The sequence below is a fragment of the Schistocerca serialis genome, chromosome 2 (genome assembly GCF_023864345.2).
Source record: "Schistocerca serialis cubense isolate TAMUIC-IGC-003099 chromosome 2, iqSchSeri2.2, whole genome shotgun sequence".
In the NCBI taxonomy this organism is placed as follows: Eukaryota; Metazoa; Arthropoda; class Insecta; order Orthoptera; family Acrididae; genus Schistocerca; species Schistocerca serialis.
The window spans coordinates 1,067,557,086-1,067,566,414 of record NC_064639.1 but is presented as its reverse complement, the minus strand read 5'-3'; positions in this window follow the sequence as shown (position 1 = coordinate 1,067,566,414).

Genomic DNA, 9,329 nt, shown 5'->3' with positions numbered 1-9,329 from the left:
AGGGCAGCAGTCGAACATTTTCTGTGCCCAGAAAGGCCCGTACATGACCAACAACATGCCGTCGTGCGTTATCCTGCTAGAATGTAGGGTTTCGCAGGGCTGAATGAAGGGTAGAGCCACGGGTCGTAACACCTCTGAAATGTAACGTCCACTCTTCAAAGTGCCGTCAATGCGAACAAGAGGTGACCGAGACGTGTAACCAGTGGCACCCCATACCATCTCGCCGAGTGATACGCCATTATGGCGATGACGAATACGCGCTTCCAATGTGCGTTCACCGCGATGAAGCCAAACACGGATGCGACCATCATGATACTGTAAACAGAACCTGGATTCATCTGCAAAATGACTTTTTGCCATTCGTGCACCCATGTTCGTCGTTAAGTACACTGTCGCAGGCGCTCCTGACTGCGATGCAGCGTCAAGGCTAACCGCAGCCATGGTCTCGGAGCTCACAGTCCATGCTGCTGCAAACGTCGTCGAACTGTTCGTGCAGATGGTTGTTGTCTTGCAAACGTCCCCATCTGTTGACTCAGGGATCGAGACGTCGTTGCACGATCCGTTGCAGCCAGCGGATATGATGCGTGTCATTTCGATTGCTAGTGATACGAGGCTGTTGGGATCCAGCACGGCGTTTTGTATTACCCTCCTGAACCCACCGATTCCATATTCTGCTAACAGTCATTGGATCTCGACCAACGCGAGCAGAAATGTCGCGATATGATAAACCGGAATTGCGATAGGCTACAATCCGACCTTTATCAAAGTTGGAAACGTGATGGTACGCATTTCTCCTCCTTACACGAGGCATGATAACAACGTTTCACCAGGCAACGCCGGTCAACTGCTGTTTGTGTATGACAAATCGGTTGGAAACTTTCCTCATGTCAGCAGGTTGTAGGAGTCGCCACCGGCGCCAACTTTGTGTGAATGCTCTGGAAAGATAATCATTTGCATATCACAGCATCTTCTTCCTGTCGGTTAAATTTCGCGTCTGTGGCACGTCTTCTTCGTGGTGTAGCAATTTTAATGTCCATTAGTGTACTTTTCTACAAAGAAATTATAACAGAACAATAAATCCATATAGCAGAATTCAAATTCACCATTACCATGAAATGAGCACTCCAGGTAACACATACTGTATACTGACGTGACGCACTGGGCAGACGGAAGAGGCGGCTGTCGCTACAAGTGAGTGCCTATCTGTAACTGGAGCAAGCTCAGTGCCGACATCCTACGTGGCGTCGCACTGCTGAGTGTGATGGACAGTCAGATGTCAGATTATAGCGAGTAAATTGTACTGCTGGAAAATGAGCCACGGATAAAGGAAATACTGTATGGCGTCACCTTGTCTAATTTATGGGTACCGGTCTTCGACTTTGGTAAAAGTGGGTTTAATGACCCATTGAAAACAGTAGAAAAAGAATGTTCAAATGTGTGTGAAATCTTAAGGTACTTAACTGCTAAGGTCATCAGTCCCTAAGCCTACACACCACTTAACCTAAATTATCCTAAGGACAACCACACACACCCATGCCCGAGGGAGGACTCGAACCTCCGCCGGGACCAGCTGCACAGTCCATGACTGCAGCGCCTTGGACCGCTCGGCTGATTTCGCGCTGCAAAACAGTAGAGAAAAGGGCTGGGAATGACTGGCTGTATAAATTCTTAAACAGGCATAAAGAAGTCTGCATCAGGAGACATGAGTCGACTTCAATGGTCCTTGCAATAGGATTCACGCGAACTGCAGTTCAAACTCCATCCTCCTCCACGAAGTCTCTCCCCTCCACCACTTGGCCCCCTCTTCTCCCACACATTGCACACTTCCTCAACTTGTGAACTGCCAGGAAAAAGACTGAGGCTACGCTGAGCTGCTAGAGAGGAACTTTGTTCACTTTATTTCTGTGAGTGTTGTCATGCTGTTCTGCTGGATTGTGTTACAGCTACCTCCCCTCCCCAATTTGTAAATAGGGCTAGTATGGACTGGAGAGAAAGGACGTAAAGCATTTATTTATTTATTTATTTTACGCGGGAAACGTGTTCGATTGACGAGATGTTGGTTTTGGACACAGATAAGTTTAATGAGTGTATTATTTGTAAGCCTACAGCTGAGGACTGCGTACGTAGCCTTCTACTTGAGGAACGGAATTAGGTGATAATGTAGGAGCGTAGGAGGAATACATTTTTGCAGATATTAGTGTTGCAGCAGGACGGACTGAGGATGCAATTAGCAACTAATAGACTACTGCCTGTGCTGGAGCTGTTCATGATTTTGAAATGTTCGGTGAATCCATAGTGACGAGACAACTTTATCCTACGCCACAACGCCAGACTGCATGAAATAGAGCAGCTCACCTTCGTGTGTGGGGTTCGATTGACGACCACTGAAGTGGATTTTGATCCACTTTCCGAACGCGTGTGTGTTTTTATGTTCACCTTGTTGGCTGCCCTAATCCATGATACCAGTCGAAATGTCGAATGTAGGTAGGGAGGCCAATATACTGTACCACTACTGACTGAAAATGCTTCACTGCCCTAATTACGCTTTCCAATTGTCATGAAAAAAACCGCCACTCGTAAATAACAGATCATAATTCATAATACTACACATGCGCTGGGAATTTAGAAAAATGACTTCAATAACTAACCACAAAATCCTGCCCCAAAGATCTGGCCAGGAGAGAGTGAAGGCAGCAGCAGGTGTGTTAAGCTCGATATGAGGATACAGACTAACCAGCTTAGTTAGTTCTACTTCCTCTCCTGCCCCCCCCCCTCCACCCCCTCCCCCCCACCCCAGGTTTTAACCTGTTGCTGACGCCACACAAGTCAATCCATCTGCTGTCACTAATATACTCTTTCTGATCTGCGGAAATCAATCACAGATGAACAGAAGGCTCAAGGCAGGACACTTCCTGCAATATGCTAAAGGTATTTCTTGGAAAGTCAGTGCTCCACGGCACAGTAGTGAAATACCTCACTACCTCTGATGGATAAAGAACTGAAAGGTCAATAGCGGCATGATTTTAAACGTCATTGAAATGATTCCTGCCTAAATGAGATACACTGAAGTCTTTACACTATTCGTCTCACTGTGCACTGGTGCACCTGCTCTACCCCCAACAGGTGGGGAGCAGCGTCCGCACTCACTAGCTTCCTCCACTGGGTGTGGCTATAACTCGTCATCATTCGAGTTTCTTCTACTTCTTCGAGTAAACTGTCCCAAGGGTATTTAGTAGAGGTTTCAGATCTACATCTACATCCATCTACATTCATACTCCGCAAGCCACCTGACGGTGTGTGGCGGAGGGTACTTTGAGTACCTCTATCGGTTCTTCCATCTATTCCACTCTCGTATTGTTGGTGGACAGAAAGATTGTCGGTATGCCTCTGTGTGGGCTCTAATCTCTCTGATGTTATCCTCATACTCTCTTCGCGAGTTCCACGTAGGAGGGAGCAATATACTGCTTGACTCCTCGGTGAAGGTATGTTATGGAAACGTCAACAAAATCCCATACCGAGGTACTGAGCGTGTCTCCTTCAAAGTCTTCCACTGGAGTTTATCTATCATCTCCGTAACGCTTTCGCGATTACTATATGATCCTGTAACGAAGCGCACTGCTCTCCGTTGGATCTTCTCTATCTCTTCTATCAACCCTATCTCGTACGGATCCCACACTAGTGAGCAATATTCAAGCAGTGGGCGAACAAGTGTACTGTAACCTACTTCCTTTGTTTTCGGATTGGATTTCCTTAGGATTCTTCCAATGAATCTCAGTCTGGCACCTGCTTTACCGACGATCAACTTTATATGATCATTCCATTTTAAATCACTCCAAATGCCTACTACCAGATAGCTTATGAAATCTACTTCTTCCAGTTTCTGACCTGCTATAGTGTAGCTAAATGATTCAAAAATGTTCAAATGTTGTGAAATCTTATCGGACTTAAGAGCTAACCTTACACACTACTTAACCTAAATCATCCTAAGGACAAATACACGCACCCTTGCCCGAGGGAGGACTCGAACCTCCGCCGGTATCTGCCGCACAATCCATGACTGCAGTGCCTTAGAGTTAAATGATAAAGGATCTTTTTTTCTATGTATTCGCAGCGCGTTACACATGTCTACATTGAGATTCAATTGCCATTCCCTGCACCACGCATCAATTCGTTGCAGATCCTCCTGCATTTCAGTACAATTTTCCATGTTACAAGCTCTCGATATACTGCGGCATCATCCGCAAAAAGCCTCAGTGAACTTCCGATGTTATCCACAAGGTCATTTAGGTATATAGTGAATAGCAACGGTCCTACGACACTCCCCTGCGGCACTCCAGAAATCCCTCTTACTTCTCCATTGAGAATGACATGCTGCGTTCTGTTATCTAGGAACTCTTCAATCCAGTCGCACAATTGGTCTGACAGTCCATATGCTCTTATTTTGTTCCTTAAACGACTATGGCGAACTGTATCAAACGCCTTGCGGAAGTCAAGAAGCACGGAATCTACCTGGGAAACCGCGTCTATGGCCCTCTGAGTATCGTGGACGATTAGCGCGAGCTTGGTTTCAGACGATCGCCTTTTTCGAAACCCATGCTGATTCCTACGGAGTAGATTTCTAGTCTCCAGAAAAGTCATTATACTCGAACATAATACGTGTTCCAAAATTCTACAACTGATCGACGTTAGAGATACAGGTCTATAGTTCTGCACATCTGTTCGCCGTCTCTTCTTGAAAACGGGGATGACCCGTGCCCTTTTCCAATACTTTCGAACGCTACGCTCTTCTAGAGACCTACGTGCACCGCTGCAAGAAGGAGGGCAAGTTCCTTCGCGTACTCTGTATAAAATCGAACTGGTATCCCATCAGGTCCAGCGGCCTTTCTTCTTTTGAGCGATTTTGAATGTTTTCCTATCCCTCTGTAATCTATTTCGATATCTAACACTTTGTAATCTGTGCGACAATCTAGAGAAGGAACTATAGTGCAGTCTTCCTCTGGGAAACAGCTTTTGAGAAAGACATTTAGTATTTCGGCCTTTAGTCTGTCATCTTCTGTTTCACTACCATTTTGGTCACAGAGTGTCTGGACATTTTGTTTTGTTCCACCTACCGCTTTGACATAAGACCAAAATTTTAGGATTCTCTGCCAAGTGAGTACATAGAACTTTACCGTCGAATTCTTTGAACGCCTCTCGCATGACCCTCCTCACACTACATTTCCCTTCGCGTAATTTTTGTTTGTCTGCAAGGCTTTGGCTATGTTTATGTTTGCTGTGGAGTTACCTTTGCTTCCGCAGCAGTTTTCTAGCTCGGTTGTTGTACCACGGTGGCTCTTTTCCGTCTCTTACGATCTTGTTTGACAAATACTCATCTAATGCATGTTGTACGATGGTTTTGAACTTTGTCCACTGATCCTCAACACTATCTGTACTTGACACAAAACTTTTGTGTTGAGCCGTCAAGTACTCTGAAATCTGCTTTTTGTCACTTTTGCTAAACAGAAAAATCTTCCTTCCTTTTTTAATATTTCTATTTACGGCTGAAATCATCGATGCAGTAACCGCTTTATGATCGCTGATTCCCTGTTCTCCACATTACCGAATAACAGCTTTGTGTGTGTGTGTGTGTGTGTGTGTGTGTGTGTGTGTGTGTGTGTGCGTGTCTCTTCCTGTATAGTGTAGTAGAATGAAATAATCCGCTTCCCTCATAGAATATCGTCTTTATCTCCGTTATTTAGGAAAATCCCCCTAAGTAAAATGCTTTGCTCCTAGGTACACCTGTGGGTGGTTGAAACCTGATCTGGAAAGAATGTGCACACACATACACAATATTTTTTGGATGTTGATGTTGAAAGAGAAGTATTCGTGCTATACAGACGGTGGACGAATGGACGGCGGAGGAATTTCAGTCACGTCACCTGCTCCTCATAAGGCTGCCTAAAGGGTTAACAGCCCCACTGCTGTAATGTCAACTCGTTTCTATAAAAAAATGTTAGTTAATAAAGACGAACACTCATTTGCTGCTTCACGTATTCCGTCACGAACTCTCCACGTGTGATTCTTAAGCTTGCTACAAGGAATATTGTACCGACGGAACTAATGTCACATCGTGTAAAGCATGTGGCCTTTCGCCTTGAGTACGAATACTGTGATAGCACCAGTGCATATACTAAAACTAATGAAATCCACTGCTAAATAAGTGTAAACTAACTCAGATGGTATGAACGTATGCTTGGAATAATGAATATTCTACTGAGAACACTCAATTTTGCAGTGAATATCCTACAAAGTGAACACATAACATCATCCAATAGTCTTTGAATACACATTCAGCAAGAAATTTGCACACACTATGATGAATAGAAGACTTCGCCAATAACGTAATGCTGGTAGGAAGAACCAATAATATGAACACTCTGGGATAAATAAATTTGTTTTTCTTGTGAGTGGTAGCAATGTGTGTTAGAGGGCTATAAGTGAACAACTATTAAAAGAAACACAATAGCAACGACTGTTTACAGAACGAGCGCCTTCTGGGCTTGGCTCTACAGGAAGACACATTGATAACATCACACAACTATCAGAAAAAGACTTCCACCAGAACAGTGAACTTGTCTTCACTTCGATGTGTGGATACAGACTATGCAGCCTAGAGCCAGTCTTGCCATACCTCCTACCTTCCATCCTCCTTCCAGCTCCTTCCCCCACAGGTACATTTACTGGTTTTCCAGATCCGTTCTAGCATATCGCTGATGGTCGGTGTTGGATTGACAGTGATATATTATTTCCTGTCTGCAGCTGGACCTTCCCATAGATTGAGATACTGCTTTCCCAGGTCTCTTTTAACCTCTCGCCGATGGTACACAAAGAGATCTATCAGCCGGCTTTGCTCTGCTTTGGTTGGTGTTGTGTTGACGATGATATACTGTTTCAGGTCTGCAGAAATCAAACGAACTTCTAGGAAATACCGACCCCTGGGACAATAGCCAAGTGACTATTCGTTACGGATGGGGCACAGACAACTCTCCTGAAGAACAATGGCCAACATCATGCTGCAGCCTTCGGTGGTAGGAAGAGGTAGCTCCAAGGGCTCACTAGGTAGAGGGGTGGGCGCTGTGATCAGCGGACGATGAAATCGCTGCGGGCAGTTGCTATTCAACACGCTGGCGCCTACTGTCTATTCACACCTGGTATTGCGGGCCACTTCCGGCAACCTCCTAACCCCAGAGCATTAAGAATTACTGCCTGTGGAAGTCTTGTAAATGAAGTTTCATGCACGTGAGTTTTACACACATTTCAGACGCACAAACATCGATACAGAACACCAGCTTGACACTATCTACTCTCACGTTGGAAAAAAAGACACAGTCGTTTTTTTTTTACCTGACAACAAGCCATAATTCGCATTCCTGACCCCTCCTCATTATTTTGTAACATCCAACTCAGTAAAACTATGAACTCCCTCTATGATGCTGTATCGATAACGGATGAGCAAACTGCTGAGGTCGGAGTTCTCTGACGAAACATCTGATACATGTATAAACCAATCACGCATCAGTTGTACATGTCCGCCGCGAATAAAATCTATCAAACATCCTAAACGAAAAGAAAACTTTACGGTTGTGAAATGGCAACTATCGATCACAACTAAATGTTCTTGTTATTTTGGAACATGCATCGGAGTAAAAGTGAGAACTTTGATCTCCGAAAACATTGAATCTACTTAAACATTTATGTCATAAGCTGCTGCCTGACGAAAAATTTCATTGGAATAGTTGTATCGAACGTCAAGTTACCCGTTATAACAGAACGTTTAAAAAATAAGTTATAAAAAATTAAAAAAAGTTAAATTCACGATGATAACAAAGGAGTACACAATGATTTTTAATTCATTCGCAGGGACAAATTGGCACAGTTGAGAGCGTTCCTTGCGTTAGAAATTAGTGTTTGTGGACGTATTGTAAATAAATTGTCCTGCACATGTCTTACATGAATATCAGATACATGAAATATCAGTAAGGAATAGTATCTTTCACGCAATCTATTAGCATATGAGGGGAAAAAAGAGTCATTTTATGTTCAACAGGAAGCTATAATTCACATCTCTCTCTCTCTCCTCGTTATTTTCTAACAGACGCAGATTAAAACTACTAGAAACGTTGCTAAGGTCACCAGGTAGAAAACTCGATAAAAATTTTTACCACGTCTCTCTCTTCCGATATAGCGATAACAAATACCACTCTCATAATGGCATGCAGCATATTTAACGATCAGATCAAATATACACGTATTGATGCATTGTAGCAGGTGACCAGTGATCGAAGTAGCTTCTGCAGACCTGTGTACAGTTTTGTCGGCTGAACTGGAAAAAGACCGTATCCCAAAAACTATCATTTACAATAGAGTGTTCCTGAGTTGTAGTTTCGTAGGTCGTTTGATACGTTGCTTTTTTTTCTGTAACACATCTAATCGGTGTAAGACTGCTGCTCTGTACACCGCTCAACAATCGGCAATAGCGTTTTGAATAACAGTCACCCACAACAACTTCAGTGGCCACTGGCCATAACGTCACCCCTCTCCCGAGGGCAGTACCTGGAGCTGGCCGGCCGGAGTGGCCGGGCGGTTAAAGGCGCTACAGTCTGGAACCGTACGACCACTACGGCCGCAGGTTCGAATCCTGCCCCGGCATGGATGTGTGTGATGTCCTTAGGTTACTTAGGTTTCAGTAGTTCTAAGTTCTAGGGGACTTATGACCACAGCAGTTGAGTCCCATAGTGCTCAGAGCCATTTGAGCCATTTGAACCTGGAGCTGCATTTCCCTATCACAAGATGTAGCTGAGGGCCGTAGCATGCTGTTGACAATTATTCTTCTGGAGAGTGGTCTTTGCACCATCCATGTCGAATAGTCAAGTATTTAAGAATTCCGCTATTGTTCCAGGGGTCGTCACTTCCTTGAAATACGCGTGATTGGTCCATACCTTAAACACTACATCATTGTCAGCCAAACACCAACCAAACCAGAGCATCGCCACCAGATGGATCTCGTTGTGTACCATTGCCAAGAGTTTACAACAGGCCTGCGAAAGCAGTATCTGTATCTATGGGAATGCCAGCTGCAGGTCGCTAACAGTATATCACTGCCAACCCAGCATTCACCAAAGCAGAATACCTACTGGGCGAGGAGCGGGAGGAAGGATGGTAGGCAGGATGGGAACAAAAGGGGACAGAAGATTGGGTCCAAGCTGCTTAGTCTGTATCCACATATCGGTGTGAAGGCATATGCACTGTTCTGGTGCAAGCCCTATTTTCTGCTAGTTGTGTGATTTTAT